The following is a 21332-nucleotide window of genomic DNA, read 5'->3' on the forward strand; positions in this document are numbered from 1 at the left end:
GTACCAAAACACAGACTAAGAACAAAAATCCAATTAAAAAGTATTGCTATGGAGAACACAAAAATCTAATGATTGTTCTGTCCAAAGGTCAAAAAAATGTAAAATCGTTTTGCAATGAAATGAGAGATCAATTTTTTTTTTTCAACCACCGATTTATTCCTAGTAATCACAAAAGACAAAAAAAAAAAAAAAAAAAAAAAAGCAAAAAAAGTGATATTCCCTCCACCACAAACCAAACAAGGCCAGGAACAAAAAACATAGAGAACAGCAAGAAGCAAGCATTGCACAAAAGAGAAAGAAAATATTTGAAAGTATACGAATACAAAAACCAAAGCCAGATTTAGACCCATCAAACCAGATTTCAGAAAAATCAAACTCTAAAGAAAGAGATGAGAGATTGAGAAAACCTGAGATTTTGTTCACACTGGGAGAGAAGGAGGCGTCGCACAGGGAGGGGATCGAATGATCTACTATCCAGAAAAAGCCTGGCTCTGGCGCTCCTCGTCAGAGATCTGCGGAGAGAGGGAGACTAACCGGAGATCGGCGGTGCTCGTCGTCGGCTCTGGCGCAGCTTCTCGTTGGACCTGGACGAAGATCCGCAGTGCTCGTGAGCCGTCGGTCTGCTGGGTCCGAGAGAGAGACAGAGAGAGCTGGGAGAGGGATGGTGTCGGTCGGTGGGCCGGTCGTCTAGGTGGGAGGCGCTCGGTCGGTGGGCGGCGATCGGTCCGTTCTGCTGGGTCCGAGAGAGAGAGAGAGAGAGAGAGAGAGAGAGAGAGAGAGAGAGAGAGAGCTGGGAGAGGGATGGTGGTCGTCTAGGTGGGAGGCGCTCGGCTGGTGGTCGGAGAGGGTGAGAAATGGGGGGAAATTTTGGACCCCATCTTTGTTTGTAAGTCTCTTGTCCCGCGTTTTCATTGTGTTTTTTTTTTTTTTTTTAATCAAAGAATAAAAATATATATATCATGCCACGTAGGACGAGGGTCGGACGAGGGTCTGACCCTCGTCCTCCGTATAGACGAACTCATACATACTAGCCAATAGTGCTGGTTGCATGTCACCCCTAGAGGTGGCTAGGATAGTTGCATTTAGGGTTTATATTTTTTGTTTGTTGTTTTCGTTTGTTGTGTTTTTATTTATATTTTTTTATTATGATCGAATATGTGTCATTAACTTATTGGTGCTGACATGGCGCTTAAAATTTTTTAACGGAATTTGACTGCAGAGAGTAATTTGTAAATTAAGTCAATTATATAGATCTCTAAATTAATTTTGACATCATAATAAGTGAATTGTAATTTGAACCAACTACAAAGACCAGTAATACAATTTTTTTAAAAAAAATTAATAGCGTGAACAACTTGCCTCGTAAATCTTCCTCTCTTCATTTGAACATTAATTCTGTTGGCTTATTGGTATTGTAGCCAGTGGATTGGCTTCGAAAATGGGCCCTTTAGCGACTGGGGGAGGCCTACCTCGGAAAGGTCTACTATGTGCACTCTCATAGTCTCATTGTCGACAAAGCCACAAAGGCATTCCAATATTCCATCATAAACATATCGAGGAAAGCAATGAGGCGCATAGTCCCATGGTTTCGTCCTAACGCCATTCCCTGTTTTTCATTTCCATAATATCTCGGGTTTTAGCACAATTTCATTTTATTTCTTGATTTTTTTTTTTGGGGATAGAAATTTTTTTAAAATTAATTTTTAAGAAATTTTTTACGATCTACAAATAAGACTGACCTGTGTCTTTTGATATATGAGAAACACATGTTATTTAAATAATATGTACTTCTTACATATTTTTTTTAATAATATTAATAAAAAAAAAATGTACTTCTTCCATGTTTGAAAGACACGTGTCCTTTTATATGTAGATTGTAAAAAAAAAAAATTACCAACTAGTTTGTAAAAAATTTCTGTCTTTTTTTTTTTAAAAAAAATTGCATTTTAATTTTTTAGGTTACTTGCATTTTTTTTAATTTGCTACTGGCCAAAGGCCCATGGTCTCTCAGGCGACTTTGGTAACAACTAAAACCATAAGCCCAACTCAATATCTTTTGGGTCTTTTTAGCCCAAAAGCAAGCCAATCAGCCCAAGTCTCCGCCCACGGGCTTCATCCAAGAAAAGCAAATTGCGTTGAGCTACTCTTAAAACTCTTAAACCCCACGCAAAGCTCCCCCGCGGCCAAACATAGGAAGATGAACGAGTCGTGCATGGTATTAAAAACAAAACAAAACAAAACAAAACAATTTAAGATCCGTTTGGATTTGCGATTTCAAAAAGTGCGATTTAAAATAACGATTTTAAAATGTGCGATTTGAAAAAAGTGATTTTTAATAACGTTGTTAAGCGTTTGCAAAATCGCAGTTTAGCTTTTAAAATTCTGCGTTTTCAAAAAAGCAACATCTTATCTGCGATTTGAAAAAGCAGATTTTTTTTTTTTTCATTTTCAAATCGCAATTTTTAAAAACGCAGTTTTCAAACAATTTATGTTCTGCGATTTGATTTAAAATCGCACTTATTGTCTACGAAATCGCAATCCCAAACGCACCCTTATATTATTTCATTGTTGTGATTAGAATATATTGGTTTTCCTTATTTTCATGATATTGAAGATACAGAAATATTCTCTAGATTATATTCTCTAGATTATCTTTAGAGTCGCAACAAAAGCAGAATTGCTTAAAAAACGAATGAAACAAACAACCCTAGAAAAGTTGAAGAGCGGCCTGCAGAGCTGAATACACAGCACGCCATCCCTCCTGCGTAGGGTGCACATCGTCCCAGAAGAATGCCGATTCGGGGTCCTCACAAAGTGTGTATATTTTGGCCCCACTCTCATCTACACTCCCACAGCTATACTTGCTGCTTATGCCAAAACAACAAGGCTTCAATGGGTTCTCAAACTTTCTACTTCCTACACAAAATGAAGCCACAACTCTATTAGCAGAGGAAACTCAGGAATTTCTAATTCCCGCTTATATAATAAGTTCTGGAAAGAAAATTCGGCAATTTTGTTATCAGGACATAATATTGCCCAAATTATACCGTGCAAATTACAAATTCTAAACATTATCTTAAACAAGAAATGTGTAACTTTACAGCAGAAGATGTAAAGAAAATCATTTTTCGAAATTTTGAAATCATCATTTTTATAGAATTAGAAAAGGAGTTTTATGACTTTTGAAACAACTTATGACTATTAAAATGAATGTTGAAACAAGAGTTTTTTTTACAAAAAATGCATTAGATTTCACGTGAAAAATAATAAGCCCATGACTCTAGCATTGCAAGACACAACTGGTATGTGTCTACCCAAAATCCTATTTAAACATAGTGAAAGACAATCCCTTATTTTAGCACAAAAAGTTCTTATAATGAAAATTTCAAATAGGAGAGAAAACTTATTTTAATGAAATAATTTAACAAAAATTATACGTGAGAAACACATGTTTAAGGATAGATGTTAGCTTAATAGACCAGAGGAAAACTTTATTTTGAAGAGATTAAGCTCGAGATCAATCAAAACCCTTGAAAAAACATGAAAGATTAAGCTTGCAATCTAAACATGCATGGATGTAATCTAATTAACACAATCTCGATGTTCCAAAAAAGAAAGCAATATATCTAAAATTAACATGATCGAATGCATAAAAATAAAAGGAAATGTACGTAGAATCACCTTTGTTGTCGATTACGGACGTGAAGGAGGCGTTGAGATCAAGAATGACGAAAGTCGAGTCCTTGGTTTCGTTATTCAACTGAGCCACAACTTGTTTCAACAAGAGGTTGTGGGAATTCGAGAGCAAGTTTTTGGTTCCATTGCATTGTCGGAATGAGGATGTGGCCGTGCTCTGAGGGAGACATCCTGAAAGCAGTAAGCCTGACACTGCTACCTTTTTCACTCCCAACTCATGAATGCGTTTCAAGTTTACACCAAGTTGTTTCACCACTTTTGGAATGAAAGATTGAATTTCCTACATTTTAATAGATCGATGATCAATCCCCGATTACGTTTAGTGCCTGCATAATTGTCTTAATCATGCCTTTTAATAAAGAAAAAAAATACTTCGGGTGTTGTAATTTCCTTACAAATTGACGTAACAATCCACGTGACTCTACCGCATTATTCACAATAGAATCGAATTGTTTAGTAACTGGCATAATAAATGTCACATAAACTTACAAACTGGTGTAACAATTTACATGACACTGCTACATCAACCATGCACAATTAAATTTAATTGCTTAGTGGCAGATGTAGTGCTAAGTGTCACGTGGAGTCGTGAACTACCACATTAGTTTGTAAGAGATTTATAATAAAAGTTATACCTCTAACAATATCCACCCTAAAATAAGCTATAACGTACTAGGAAGAAAAATGAAATGATGAGATAATACTCTGATCTATAAGATCGAGCATCAATCTCTAGGCTCCAACAGATGTTCTAAAACCTCTATACTTTGTATATTCAGCTAATATGAATCAAAAATCATGTCCATCTGCTTGTCTTCTCTTTATCTAAAATACATATTTGCTATTTGATTAGGTACTTTTAGACAAGAGAAATGATGCATACAGTACTCTCAAATGCACATTTTTTGACATTGTAGCACTAAAAAATCATAATTGGACCCAAAATTTAATAGTGAAACTTTCAAAATCCAATAGTAATTTTTAGTGCCATGTCATAGAGTTAGTATTTGGGAATGTGAGAGTGGGAGTGTGCATATCCTTCTTTCTCTATAGACAAACATTTGAAGCTTATGTATTTTTTTCTAATAATTTCTCTATTTTCTCTATCTTTTTGCTACAATCATTTCTGTCTCTTCTCTCTCAATGGTTTAACAAAATAATAACAAAAATAATATTTAAGTAAAAATAAAAAATGTAATAGGAGAATCAATTGGAGTTTATATATATTGAAAAAGTAGTAGATAAAATAAAAAAAAATTATTAGAGATGCTCTACGATCGAGATTAATGATGTTTCTAATCGTATATACACCAAATGGATCATATGTAAGAAAACAATCACTACAAAAATCAGTTGAATTTGCCACGTGCAGTTTGACACGTGTACAGTGTCGTACACGTGTCAAACAGTTTGACACGTTCATTTTGACACGCGTGAGACGCGTGTCAAATGTGCAAGTCATTAACTGCACATTTTGACACGTGTATATCAATACACGTGTCAAATCGATTTTTTTTATAAAAAAAAATCCTAATCGAATTTTTAATTTAAATAAAATTTTAATTTAATTATTTAATTGTATTTTTAAATTAAATTCGATTAGGATTTTTTTTTTCAATTTCATTTTGTTATTGTTTTTTAAAATTTATTTGATTTAAAAATAAAATTAAATAATTAAATTAAAATTTTATTTAAATTAAAAATTCGATTAGGATTTTTTTTCAATTTCATTTTGTTATTGTTTTTTAAAATTTATTTGGGTTACTTAATTTTTGTTTTATATTTTTTCAAGTTTTATTATTTCCGACCACAAATAATGCAATATTTATTTTACCCAAAAACAGCACAAAATCATATTACACAAACCAATAGTTAATAACATATTCGTTAACTACGCAAATATTTACGAACAAAAAATAATTACACAAAATATCTATAAATCTGAACGGCGTCCTTGCGAATCACGAGGTACCGTCCCAGACGTGTTCTCGCCAACCGGCGATTGCTGCGCAAGGAATGGTGTAGCGGGTGAAGGTGTAGCGACAGTGGAGTGATGGCTCAGCTGTCGTCCAACAGGCGACAACGTACTAACCGTTGTCGAATTACCTGCAAATAATATAGACAATTAAAGTATATAATATTACTTGCAAAATCAAAGGGGTAATGAAAACAAGTTGAAATTAATTTTGTCCTATACACAACATAAATCATACCTGCAGATGCACTACTAACAGACGACGTACTACCTACGTGTGCAGGTGAAGACTGAGTACCAAGACATGGTGCTAATACTCCCATGGAGGACATTAAGACATCAAACTGTCGCATGCGCTGCTCCATGGCGTCGAACTGTTGCACGCGCTGCTCCAACCGGTCATTCCTCACTCGCTTAGCCTGTAGCTCCGCTTGGATCTCTTCCATCTTCCGAGCGTGTTCGGCCCAATCCCGAGACGTGCCCTGAGATGGTCCCCCCTGTGACCGAGGCCTATATGAGAAACATGTCCCCCGAACAGGTGTGACGTTCGGCCCAACCTGCCGAACCCTCCCTGCATACTCAGGCCTCCCAACCGCCTGTTCGTAAGCGTCGTTCGGTGCCCAACGCATTGTGTCTGCGGAGACGCTTTGCGTGGCGGCTGGATCACTGGATAAACTCTGCGTCATCCTCTCCTGTACGTCGTCAACATGAAAAACTCATATATTGAATAATGACATATCACACATAATTTAAAAATATTAGTAAATTAAATCAGTAGCATACGCATAGGACCCGTGTACGTTCGTTCACGTAAGTGCCGTCCTTCCTTGTGTGGGTCTTCACGAACGACGCGGCGCGAGTGGGGGGAGTGCCAGATGTACATGTCTGTCGTCATGCAGTTGACATATATAACAAACATAAACATATATTTTTTCATACCTCCTCATGATTAAATCTGGCGTAACTTTTAGATCCCGTACAATGGGGAAGGTCATTCTGCTCCCGCAGCCTCTTCATCCGCTCAGAGGTTGCCTACGCATTGAACATAAAAATAAAAATGTAAGCATTGACACACTTAAATTAAAATTAAAATTAAATGAACTGTTATTAAAAAACCTTAACATTTTTTTGGCCTACATACCCTTTTATGCTCAGTGCACCAATCGCTCAGCAGGAACTCTACATCTGCGTCATACTTCGCAAAAAAATTGTCCGGCATTCTCGCACGGATACTCTCAGGCGTGTCACCGTCTCCAATACATAGTTTGGTTTTGAACCTCGACTTCCACGAGCGGTGCTTACGGCCAATATCATTCCACGCCTCCTATTGTGCCCTGCGCGCGTCTACTGATACAGGGAGATAGAACTCCTCCTGCACATTCAATCAAAGCATTATAGGTTCAAAAACTTCAAGAAAAACATATTTTTCTCAAGTTTAATTAAAATAAATAATTAAATTATATTCATAAACATACCATCAGTGCGTCCCACATTGCCTGTTTAATCTGCTTATTTACCCTCGCCCATTCGTCCCGCATGTGTATGTAGGACCCACTCTTGATCAGCTTGCCCTCAGCCCGCCGAAAACGATTACAGGCTCGTCCTACAGGTTGTATAGCAGCATTGTACTGCAATACAACCTTCTTCCCCCTCGGGAGCACCCAGTTTCTCTCTGGGTCCTTAATCACCTCATAATATATGGTTCCGTCTGGGTTGTACCCTAATGAAAAAAATATTCAACATTTAATTGGTTAACACTGAAAAACATATATATATATATATATATATATAAATTGTAATCAAATAGTTATTTTTTTTCCAAACAAAAAAAAAAATTTTGGTAACATAATATGAGTTTTAAGGATGTCTAAATATGTACTTACCCATCAACCGAATCTGCTCAATCCCTATGTGTTGGGTCGCTGGGTCGCCTGCAACCTCCTCGCCAACCCCTCCGGCTGGTGGAGGCTGCTGATCATCATCTGAATCCATATCTTGGGGGCTACCGGGGGCCAACTGATCGGTACCCAACATCGCAACGTCCTCCTCATGGGTACTCTGACTCCCCCCCACATCTGGCATCTGACTCTCACCGGAAAGTGGCACCTGGCTCTCACCAGATAAAGGTATCTGGCTCTTTACATGCCCCGGGCCCTGACTCGCCCCCGATGCTGGCATCTGTCTCGCCCCCAAAATCTGGCCCTGCATCGCCGCTTGTGCCGGTATCTGTCCCAACCCCACAGCCGACATCTGCATCTCCCCGGTCTGTGACAGTGGAAATCTACCATCTTGCGTCTCACTATCAGGATTACACGTCGATGGTACACTATACGTATACGGAAAGTACGGCGCATAACCCTGTGACCCCATCCCCTCTTGCACCCACCATCGATAGGCGTTACCCGGTTGGGTGAACCCTATCTGAGATAATGTCGGCAGCTCCGACAATGGAGAGCTGCAAGGTCCAGTTGTGCTGGTATGCCCGTGATCTGACGTGGGCACGACCACCGTACCCGGCAACAATGGTCTATAAGCCCCGTCTGGGTGGTGTGGCCACGCCGCAGTATATAATGCCGTCGAATCAGTGGGCGTGGTCATGGGGGGCATGGGTGGGCGAGGTGCCCGATATGCATAAGGAAGGGGTCTCTGATCCATCAATACCTGCAAACAAATGTAGACAAATTAATTAGAATTTATTTTTTATATATTTTTAATGAATATGCAAATTATACAACGAAATTTATGCAAATAATAAAAATTTGTATTGAGTTCAAGCTAATTATACTCACAACAAATACATCAATCATTGTATCACGGGAGCTTCAATCGGATCAATGTCAGGCCTGTCGTACTCGAATTCATCATTCGTATCGAGTAGGTCATCAGTGGCTAGTACGAGCGGTACGCACTCATGGTAGGTTGTACCATCCTCATTACTCCCATCCCCCTGGCCAACGTCGTACATGTTGCGCGGTTTGGTCCTAACCGCACAAACCCAATTTGGGTTCCTTCCATCTTCGACGTAGAATACTTGATCTACCTAAGATGTAAGCACGTATGGCTCGTCCTGAATCAGTTCTCCCCTGTGGACGAGGTGATTGAAGTTGACAAACACTAGGCCATACTCGTCTATTGTGAATCCTCTGTCCATCGTGGGGTTTGCCCAATTGCACTTAAATAGGACGTACGTAGTCCTGTCATAGTACTCGACCTCAACTATATCGGTTAACTGCCCGTAGTACGTTTCGCCTTCAACGGTAGGAACACATACGCCACTGTTCTGAGTCCTCCTTCCCACATCATGGGCAAGCGTGCGAAACAATTTCCCATTTACCACGTACCTGTTGTACTTGACCGCTGTCTCCTTTAGCCCTCTACAACGCATAACCAAGTTGTGGCCCAATTCCTCCCTACGTTGATCGTCCAGGCCATCGACCTATGTTATAATTACAAATATTAAACATCACATTGGGTAATTATATTGAACCTGCATAAATTTATCCAATTTCAAAATTACAACTATTTCCTTACATATGCACGGTACCATTCACAGAACTGCTCATGATGTTGTGCTTCAATAAGAGCCTCCGTGATGCGACCTCTAGTGCATGATCGCCTAAGCGCGTCTTTGTGCATCTTACATTCAAAGACGTGTAATATCCTACATTCATAACCCTAAGTATATGTACTATATATTATTTTGAATTTTAAAATGGTGGCGCGCGGGAGACGTGTAATTAAAATACACGTCCCCCATTGTAGCAAATTGTATTTAATTAAAAATAATAATAATTATATATATATTTATATAATTTAACAACGGAAAAAAAAAATACAAACCCATGCAACTCTAAATGTATGTACCGTACATATAACTAAACCCTAAGCGCTAAAACTAAACCGTAAACTATAAATTAAAACTAAACCCTAACCCTAAAATTAAACTCTAATACTGAGTATATATACTATATTAAACCCTAAATAAAAACTAAAACATAACCAAAAAATTAAACTCTAACCCTAAGTGCATATACTATATATAGCTATAAACTATAACCTTAAGGGTACGTACTATATATAGTCATAAACCCTAACCCTAACCCTAAAAGTATATACTACTTTTATATATATATATATATATATATATACTTATATAAGTATATATATATAGTATATATATATGTACATAAACCTTATACCTAAGTGTATGTACTATATATAGCTATAAACTCTAACCGTAAGTGTATGTACTATATATGTACATAAACCTTAACCATACATATATTTAATATATATGTATGTACATAAACCCTAAGCTTAAGTGTATGTATTATATATAACTATAAACCCTAACCCTAACCCTAACCCTAAGTGTATGTACTAAATATAGTTATAAACTCTAACCCAAAATGTATGTACTATATATATCCTAAGTATATGTACTATATATATCGGAACAATCTAATTTTGAACTGCTCATGATTTAATATATATATTTAAAAGTGTACAATAATGACACGTGAAAAATATATTGACAGTATTATGTAAAATCAATTAAATTATAACCCATAGCTTTAAGTGTATATATTATATATACCTATAAACCCTAAAACCCTAACCCTAAGTGTATATACTATATATATCGGAACAATCTAATTTTGAACTGCTCATGATTTAATATATATATATATTTAAAAGTGTACAATAATGACACATGAAAAATATATTGACATTATTATTCATGAAATGTAAAATCAATTAAATTATAACCCATAGCCCTAAGTGTATATATTATATATACCTATAAACCCTAACCCTAAGTGTATATACTATATATATCGATAAACCATAATCTTAAGTATATATACTATATATAGGTATAAACCCTAGCCCTAAGTGTATATACTATATATAGCTATAAACCCTAAATGTATGTACTATATAAGGGACTAAACTATAAGTATTTAATTCCAATTATAGAATTTACATATAGCATATAGCTTTTAAACATAATTTTATGTGTGTAAGCTATGTGCACTGTATTTTCACAGATTTGTATGGTTAATAAGATAAGGAGTTTTTTTTTTTTTTTTTTTTTTTTTTTTTTTTTTCAAAAAATTAACACAACACAATTTTTTTTTTTAATATATATTTGACAAAAAATAACAGTTTGACACGTGTAATAATACACGTGTCAAATTGGACACGCGTATTTAATACAGGTGTCCAATTGGACACGCGTATTACATACTCGTGTCCAATTGGACACACGTATTACATACTCGTGTCCAAATAGACACGTGTATTAAATACGCGTGTCCAATTTGACACATGTATTAAATACATGTGTCAAATTGTGACTACAGTACAATTAGACACGTGTCTCATAAGACACGTGTCTAATTGGACGCGTGTCTACAGTAATCGTTTGTAGTGAATAGTCATAACTCATATATATGTAAATTGTAAACTCCTAGTTCTTTTATCTTTTTATCTTTTTCTTTTTTCTTTTATGGGATGGTGAGGGCCAGTGACAAGGAGTAATATTGCCATAAGCTTTTTTTGTGATTCTCTTGTGTTTTTTAAAAGTGATGTAACTTTTAAAATTATAATTTAATTTATAATAAATATTTTGATTTTTCTAAAAACTACATTAATTTTTTTTAAGGACACAAAAAAGCAAAAGCGAGACATCTATCGTTACTCGGGCGATCGACAAGTTACAAAGACTGTGGTCCCATGCATAAATGATTATAAATCATTAGGTCACGTTTTCCAGCTCGCTCGTCTGCGGGCTGGGGGTATTTGCTTTTGCAGTGACATGCACACATCGAGCCGAAGAGAGACAAGATTCGCACAAACAGAACTTTAATAGAAACCAAACAATCGTCCCTACTTGTTGAAACGCCAAAATTTCGTACCTCAGACTTTTGTCGTTTGATCTGGTCAAGCGCTTGTGGATGGAACATAAAGATGTTTTTTTAATATAATTTCTAAATATTTTATTGAGTAAATTTCTTTAAATCTCAAATTAAATAATTTTGAAACTTTCTCAGATCAGACCAATGTTTATTTCATTTGAAGTATAATTTCTTTCCATTCAAGAGAAAACCAACTGCTAGCTTGACAAGTCTAGTAGCAAACTTTGCAGCAGAGACGTACAAATACGATCGAGCAGTTTTTTTGGCCCAGAATGTGTGGTAAAAAGATTTGGAAAATGACTGCAACCTTTTACAATCTTGCCTAACACTATCTTAATGTATAGTAAAAATAATTAATGTAGGGCGATTCTCACGCCAGCGGTGGCATAGTCAGGAATTTATCTTAATGAGGACAGAATTAAAATAATAAAATCTAATAATAAATATTTTTTTTTTTGTTTTTTCTATATACTATATTTTTATTATAATACATAAAAGTATGGTAATTACAATTCAAAATATAAATTATAACATAATATATGTATCACAAAAAATGTAGCTATCAAATTTCATAAATATATGCCAAATTGATATATCAGTTAATAGAACAAGACTGCTAAATATTGTAAAAAAAACACTATCAACAACTATAGATCATCTTATTTTAATCCAAACAAATATAACTATACATGCTTCAAATTGCAAATTGCAATGATAGCAAGCGATAAAGAAAAGCAAAACAAAAAAAATTAAGTTAATAAAAAAAAAATGTGGTTGTAGGCTTGTGGCCCACGTTGACAAGTCAAATGATTCGCATTGCAACTGTTAAAAAACAAATTCTGAAAAGTCAAATAAGTCAACAAAACAAGAAAAAAAAAAAGAAGAAGTAGAAGGCTTGCTGCTTATGGTGCGATTGTGCAAGAGATTGCTGAGGAGGAGGCAGAAATGCTGGATGGCCGGAGGCCAAAGAAAAACATTTGTGTTTTTTTAAAAAATTCGTGTTCTTAGCTTATGATAGTTGGTTTTTCTATACAGGAGTTCTAAAGTTTCTCTAAGATAGAGAGATAAGTGTATTTTTTTTTTTTTGTTTCACAAAATTGTTCCGTTGGACCGTTCCTCTTCCTGAGCAAGTGAACATTTAATGATTGTTGTTGGTTTTATTTTTATTTTATTTTTTTGAAAAAATTTTCTTTGACAGTTGGTTTTTCCATGTAAATGTAATTTTTTTTTTTTTTTTTTTCCTTCTATTATCAGCATGGGCAGACATCAGCTTCAGCATATATATATATATATATATATATATATATATATATATATATATATATATATATATATATATATATATATTTTTTTTTTTTTTTCTTTTTAATGTAATTTTTTTTTTTAAATATCTGTTAAAAAAAAAATTCTCAGACATTTAAAAGTTACATTGTAAATTGCGAGATCAATTTATTAAAACTTGTAGCAAAAGGTATAATATAATAGAGTCTAACCTCGGTGCCATGATTGCCAATGTAAGCAAGGTAGTCATTGCCAGGAGGGTGACAAGGGTCACAGAGGACTGGATGTCACTTATGTTAAACACGTTGTCTGTGATGAGATTCTGGAAGAAATCGATCTGGGTCGTCATGTTTGGGCCCGGTTTCAAGGTCTCAAAAACACCCATGCCTCCATAAGCAAAGTTCATTCCGTATTTCAGCAATGGGATCCCAAATTTCCTCCATCTGTATGGAATTGGAGATCTAATTCCCATGGATTTAGCTGCGTGCATGTATAATATAGTTAAACACAATATCAGAGATACCTAGAGTAAGAATGTATACTGCAAATAGATGCTGACCATTGCTATATATATAAGATCAGGAAAATGGCAAGCTATATAGCCGAGAAGAAGAACACTCAATTGATATACAAAAATTACACAAACTAAATCATGCCCATTACTAGAGAGAGAGAGAGAGAGAGAGAGAGAGAGAGAGAGAGAGAGAGAGAGAGAGAGAGAGAGAGAGAGGTTTAGACCAACGTAATCGGTCAGGACACGGCCATCGGAGAAACGACTTGTTGGTTTACCAGGAAATGTGATACCGTAGGGATCTTTCCAAGATAACGAAATAGATTTCGCGATGTTGCCTGTGTCAGCGTATGAATCCCCAAAGACAAAGAGCTTTGATGTGTTAGAAACCTAACGATGGAGGCTGTGGTGGTGATGATGATGAGCTAAGTGTCCTTGCACCACTTGTTGCCCTGTAAGGAGTCACACAAACACATATATAGATAAAGATTATCGACAAGTGTTCAGTTTTTACTACAAATGTGATAGAAGTACACTTATTGTGTTAGAAACCTGAGAGAAGAGACAAGAGGAATTAAGTAGCAGAGAACAGAGTAGAGAAGCTTTTGTGTGTCCATTATAGCCAAGAGGAGAAACCTTGTGTCAAGCGTTGCACAAAGCGAGCAGGTTAACGTCTCTATATAACGTCCTTTTTATATTTACGTCGGGCATTCAGTGGGATCAATCATTTTGCACTTAGAAATCCATAAGCCAACCATAGATATCTGAATTAATTTTAATATTATAATAATCAATTTATAGTTTAAGTCAACTACAGAATTTAATGACGCAATTTTTTCTAAAATTAGTAGTGTGAAGGACTTGGCTTGTAAATCTCCCTTTTCCCATTTGAAAATTAATTCTGTCGGCTTATTCGTCTTGTTGCCAGTGGACCTGGCTTAGAAAATGGGCCTGTTAGCGACTGGGGGAGGCCAATATCGGAAAGGTCTACTATGTGCACTCTCATTGTCGACAAAGTCACAAAAGGCATGCCAATATTCCATCATAAACATATTGAGGAACACAATGAGGCGCATATTTTAATGGTTTCGTCGTCACGCCTTTTCCTGTTTTCCATCTCCATAATATCTCGAGTTTTAGCACAATTTCATTTTATTTCTTGTAAAAAAAAATTTACAATTCATGTATAAGATTAACACGTATTTTTTGATATATAAAAAATATATTTTATTTAAATAGCATGTACTTCTTACATACTTTTTTAATAGTATTAATAAAAAAAAATATGTGCTTCTTTTATGTTTAAAAGATACGTGTCTTTTTTATGTTTAAAAAAAACATGTGCTTCTTTTATGTTTAAACAAAATGTCCGTAGGTTAGCGACCGGGGGGAGGCCTATCTCGAAAAGGTCTACTACGTGCACTCTCATTGTCGACAAAGCCACAAAGGCATTCCAATATTCCATCATAAACATATTGAGGAACGCAATGAGGTGCATATTCCCATGGTTTCGTCCTAACGCCATTCCCTATTTTCCATTTCCATAATATCTCGAGTTTTAGCACAATTTCATTTTATTTCTTGATTTTTTTTTTTTTTTTTTGGACAGAAATTTTTTAAAAATTGATTTTTAAGAAATTTTTTACAATCTACAAATAAGATTGACCTGTGTCTCTTGACATGTGAGAAACACATGTTATTTAAATAATATATACTTCTTATATACTTTTTTAATAATATTAATAAAAAAAATGTATTTTTTCTATGTTTAAAGGACGTGTCCTTTTATATGTAGATTGTAAAAAAATTTCTACAAACTAGTTTGTAAAAAATTTCTATCTTTTTTTTTTTTAAAATTGCATTTTAAGTTTTTAGGTTTCTTGCATTTTTTTAATTTGCTACTTGGCCAAAGGCCCATGAATGGTCTCTCAGGCGACTTTGGTAACAACTAAAACCATAAGCCCAACTCAATATCTTTTGGGTCTTTTTAGCCCAAAAGCAAGCCAATCAGCCCAAGTCTCCGCCCGCGGGCTTCATCCAAGAAAAGCAAATCGCGTCGAGCTACTCTTAAAACTCTTAAACCCCACGCAAAGCTCCCCCGCGGCCAAACATAGGAAGATGAACGAGTCGTGCATGGTATTAAAAACAAAACAAAACAACTTAGGGTCCGTTTGGGTTTACGATTTCAAAAAGTGCGATTTAAAATAACGATTTTAAAATGTGCGATTTGGAAAAAGTGATTTTTAAGAACGTTGTTAAGCGTATGGCAAAATCGCAATTTAGCCTTTAAAATTCTGCGTTTTCAAAAAAGCATCATCTTACCTGCGATTTGAAAAAGCAGATTTTCTGCGTTTTCAAATCGCAATTTTTAAAAACGCAGTTTCCAAACAATTTATGTTCTGTGATTTGATTTAAAATTGCACTTATTGTCTACGAAATTGCAATCCCAAACGCACCCTTATATTATTTCATTGTTGCGAATAGAATATATTCGAAAATATTATCATATTTTCCTTATTTTCATGATATTGAAGATACAGAAATATATATATATACATATTTCAGTTCAAGTTTTATATTCTCTAGATTATCTTTAGAGTCGCAACAAAAGCAGAATTGCTTAACAAACGAATTGAAACAAACAACCCTAGAAAAGTTGTTGAAGAGTGGCCTGCAGAGCTGAATACACAGCACTCCATCCCACCTGCGTAGGGTGCACATTGTCCCAGAAGAGTGCTGATTCAGGGTCCTCACAAAGTGTATATTTTTTGGCCCCACTCTCATCTACACTCCCACAGCTATACTTGCTGCTTATGCCAAAACAACAAGGCTTCAATGGGTTCTCAAACTTTCTACTTCCTGCACAAAATGAAGACACTACTCTATTAGCAAAGGAAACTCGGCAATTTCTACTTCCCGCTTGTATAATAAGTTTTGCAAAGAAAACTCGGCACTTTTGTTATCAAGATATAATATTGCCCATATTATATCGTACAAATTGCAAATTTTGAACATTATCTTATACAAGAAATATGTAACTTTACAAGAGAAGATCAATGAAAATAAAATCATTTTTCGAAATTTTGAAATCATCCTTTTATAGAATTAGAAAATGAGTTTAATGACTGTTAAAATTAATGTTGAAACAAGAGTTTTTTTTTACAAAAATGCATTAGATTCTGTGTCTACTCAAAATCCTATTTAAACTTAGTGAAAGACAATTAATCCCTTATTTTAGCACAAAAAGTTCTTATAATGAAAATTTCAAATAGGAGAGAAAACTTATTTTAATGAAATAATTTAACAAAAATTATACGTGAGAAACACATGTTTAAGGACAGATGTTAGCTTAATAGACCAGAGGAAAACTTTATTTTGAAGAGATTAAGCTCAAGATCAATCAAAACCCTTGAAAAAACATGAAAGATTAAGCTTGCAACCTAAACATGCATGGATGTAATCTAATTAACACAAAATCTCGATGTTCCAAAAAAGAAAGCAATATATCTTAAATTAACATGATCGAATGCATAAAAATTAAAGGAAATGTACGTAGAATCACCTTTGTTGTCGATTACGGACGTGAAGGAGGCGTAGAGATCAAGAATGACGAAAGTCGAGTCCTTGGTTTCGTTATTCAACTGAGCCACGGCTTGTTTCAACAAGAGGTTGTGGGAATTCGCGAGCAAGTTTTCGGTTCCATTGCATTGTTGGAATGAGGATGTGGTCGTGCTCCGAGGGAGACATCCTGAAGGCAGTAAGCTTGCCACTGCTACCTTTTTCACTCCCAACCCATGAATGCGTTTCAAGTTTACACTAAGTTGTTTCACCACTTTTGGAATGAAAGATTGAATTCCCTACATTTTAATAGATCGATGATCAATCCCCGATTACGTTTAGTGACTGCATAATTGTCTTAATCATGCCTATTAATAAAGAAAAAAAATAATTTGGGTGTTATTATTCCCTTACAAATTGACGTAACAATCCACGTAGCACTACCACATCATTTACAATGGAATTGAATTGTTTAGTACTTGGCATAATAAATGTCACGGAAACTTACAAACTGGCTTGATAATTTACGTGACACTGTTACATCAACCATGCACAATTAAATTGAACTGCTTAGTGGCAGATGTAGTGCTAAGTGTCACGTGGAGTCTTGAACAACTACATTAGTTTGTAAGAGACTTATAATAAAAGTTATAGTGCCTCTAACAGTATCCACCCTAAAATAAGCTATAACTAGGAAGAAAAATGAAATGATGAGATAATACTCTGATCTATAAGATCGAGCATCAATCTCCAGGCTCCAGCAGATGTTCTAAAACCTCTATACTTTATATATTCAGCTAATATGAATCAAAAATCATGTCCATCTGCTTGTCTTCTCTTTATCTAAAATACATATTTGCTATTTGATTAGGTACTTTTAGACAAGAGAAATGATGCATACAGTACTCTCAAATGCACATTTTTTGACATTGTAGCACTAAAAATTATAATTAGATCCAAAATTTAATAGTGAAGCATTCAAAATTTAATAGTAATTTTTAGTGCCACGTCTAGAATTAGTATTTGGGAATGTGAGAGTGGGAGTGTGCATAGCATTATTTCTCTATAGACAAACATTTGTAGCTTATGTATTCTTTTTTTAATCGTTTCTCTATTTTCTCTATCTTTTTGCTACAATCATTTCTGTCTCTTCTCTCTCAATGGTTTAACAAAATAATAACAAAAATAATATTTAAGTAAAAATAAAAAATGTAATAGTTGAATCAATTGGAGTTTATATATATTGAAAAAGTAGTAGATAAAATAAATAAAAAATTATTGGAGATGCTCTACGATCGAGATTAATGATGTTTCTAATCGTATATACACCAAATGGATCATATGTAAGAAAACAATAGTCATAACTCATATATATGTAAACTCCTAATTCTTTTATCTTTCTCTGTTTTTCTTTTCACTTTTTTCTTTTATGGGATGAGGTGAGGGCTAGTGATCACAAGGAGTAATATTGCTATAAGTCTTTTTTGTGATTCTCTTGTGTTCTTTAAAAATGATGTACCTTTTAAAATTACAATTTAATTTATAATAAATATTTTGATTAAATAATAATTTTAAAAACTACATTAATTTTTTTTAAGGACACAAAAAAGCAAAAACGAGACATCTATCGTTACTCAGGCGATCGACAAGTTACAAAGACTGTGGTCCCATGCATAAATGATTATAAATCATTAGGTCACGTTTTCCAGCTCGTTCGTCTGCGGGCCGGGGGTATATGCTTTTGCAGTGACATGCACACATCGAGCCGAAGAGAGACAAGAGGCGCACAAACAGAACTTTAATAGAAACCAAACAATCATCCCCACTTGTTGAAACGCCAAAATTTCTTACCTTAGACTTTTGTCGTTTGATCTGGTCAAGCGCTTGTGGATGGGGCGGAATATAAAGATGTTTTTTTAATATAATTTCTAAATATTTTATTGAGTAAATTTCTTTAAATCTCAAATTAAATAATTTTGAAACTTTCTCAGATCAGACCAATGTTTATTACATTTGAAGTATAATTTCTTTCCATTCAAGAGAAAACCAACTGCTAGCTTGACAAGTCTGGTAGCAAACTTTGCAGCAGAGACGTACAAATACGAGCAGTTTTTTTGGCCCAGAATGTGTGGTAAAAAGATTTGGAAAATGACTGCAACCTTTTACAATCTTGCCTAACACTATCTTAAAGTACAGTAAAAATAATTAATGTAGGGCGATTCTCACGCCAGCGGTGACAGAGTCATGAATTTATCTTAATAGGGGCAAAATTAAATAATAAAATATAATAATAAATATTTTTTTTTTGTTCTTTCTATATACTATATTTTTATTATAATACATAAAAGTATGATAATTACAATTCAAAATATAAATTATAACATAATATATGTATCACAAAAAATGCAGCTATCAAACTTCATAAATATATGTCAAATTGATATATTAGTTAACAGAACAAGACCGCTAAACATTGTAAAAAAACACTATCAATAACTATAGATCATCTTATCTTAATCCAAACAAATACAACTATACATGCTTCAAATTGCAAATTGCAATGACCGTAAGTAATAAAGAAAAGCAAAACAAAGAAAATTAATTTAATAAAAAAAAAAATGTGATTGTAGGCTTGTGGCCCATGTTGACAAGTCAAATGATTCACATTGCAACTATTAAAAAACAAATTCTGAAAAGTCAGATAAGTCAACAAAACTAAAAAACAAAATAAACAAAAACAAAAGAATTCTAAAAAAGCAACCTACCAACATTGAAAAGTTGGGATAAGTTAGAAAGAAATTATAGACAATATGTAAACCACAAATTTCATCTTTATCTAGAAAAAAAGAAAAAAAGAAGCAAATGAAGAAAGAGAACAACTCATCCACTCACACCTCGATACTGGGAAAAAAAAAGAAAAAAAGAAAAAAGAAGAAGTCGAAGGCTTGCTGCTTACGGTGCGATCGTGCAAGAGATTGCTGAGGAGGAGGCGGAGATGCTGGAGGGCCGGAGGCCAAAGAAGTACATTTGTGTTTTTTTAAAAGATTCGTGTTCTTAATTTCTGATAGTTGGTTTTTCTATACAGGAGTTCTAAAGTTTCTCTAAGATAGAGAGATAAATGCATTTTTTTTTTGTTTCACAAAATTGTTGAGTTAGACTGTTCATCTTCCTGAGCAAGTGAACATTTAATGATTGTTGTTAGTTTTTTTTATTTTATTATTTTTTGATAAAAAAATTTTTGACGGTTGATTTTTCCATTTAAATGTAATTTTTTTTTTCTTCTATTATCAGCCGGCGGGGGGGGGGGGGGGGGGGGGGGAGGGCAGAGCATCAGCATTTTTATTTTTTTTTTCTTTTTAATGTATTTTTAAATATCTGTTAAAAAAAAATTTCTCAGACATTTAAAAGTTACATTGTAAATTGAGAGATCAATTTATTAAAACTTGTAGCAAAAGGTATAATATAATAGAGTCTAACCTCGGTGCCATGGTTGCCAACGTAAGAAAGGTAGTCATTGCCAGCGAGGGTGACGAGGGTCACAGAGGACTGGATGTCACTTATGTTAAACACGTTGTCTGTTATGAGATTCTGGAAGAAATCGATCTGGGTCGTCATGTTTGGGCCCGAGTACAAGGTTTTAAAAACACCCGTGCCTCAATAAGCAAAGTTCATTCCGTATTTCAGCAATGGGATCCCAAATTTCCTCCATCTGTATGGAATTGGAGATCTAATTCCCATGGATTTAGCTGCGTGCATGTATAATATAGTTAAACACAATATCAGAGATACCTAGAGTAAGAACGTATACTGCAAATAGATGCTGACCATTGCTATATATATAAGATCGGGAAAAGTGGCAAGCTAGCAGAGAAGAAGAACACTCAATTGATATACAAAAATTACACAAACTAAATCATGCCCATTACTAGAGAGAGAGAGAGAGAGGTTCAGACCAACGTAATCGGTCAGGACACGGCCATCGGAGAAACGACCTGTTGGTTTACCGGGAAAGGTGATACCGTAGGGATCTTTCCAAGAGGCCGAATTAGATTTCGCGGTGTTGCCTGTGTCAGCGTATGAATCCCCGAAGACAAAGAGCTTTGATGTGTTAGAAACCTGACGATGGAGGCTGTGGTGGTGATGATGAGATAAGTGTCCTTGCACCACTTGTTGCCCTGTAAGGAGTCACACAAACACATATATAGATAAAGATTATCGACAAGTGTCCAGTTTTTACTGCAAATGTGATAGAAGTACACTTATCGTATTAAAAACCTGAGAGAAGGGACAAGAGGAAGTAGCAGAGAACAGAGTAGAGAAACTTTTGTGTGTCCATTATAGCCAAGAGGAGAAACCTTGTGTCAACCGTTGCACAAAGCGAGCAGGTTAA

At 34.9% G+C, this 21332-nt stretch overlaps 2 pseudogenes; both read right to left on the minus strand.

Annotated features, from left to right (window-relative positions):
* Positions 1 to 2545: 2545 nt before the first annotated feature.
* LOC133873970 (GDSL esterase/lipase At5g03610-like) lies at positions 2546 to 13840 on the minus strand (annotated as a pseudogene).
* Positions 13841 to 15872: 2032 nt separating this feature from the next.
* Positions 15873 to 21332, minus strand: LOC133872914 (GDSL esterase/lipase At5g03610-like; annotated as a pseudogene).

Source organism: Alnus glutinosa, chromosome 7 (assembly GCF_958979055.1).
Source record: "Alnus glutinosa chromosome 7, dhAlnGlut1.1, whole genome shotgun sequence".
NCBI lineage: Eukaryota > Viridiplantae > Streptophyta > Magnoliopsida > Fagales > Betulaceae > Alnus > Alnus glutinosa.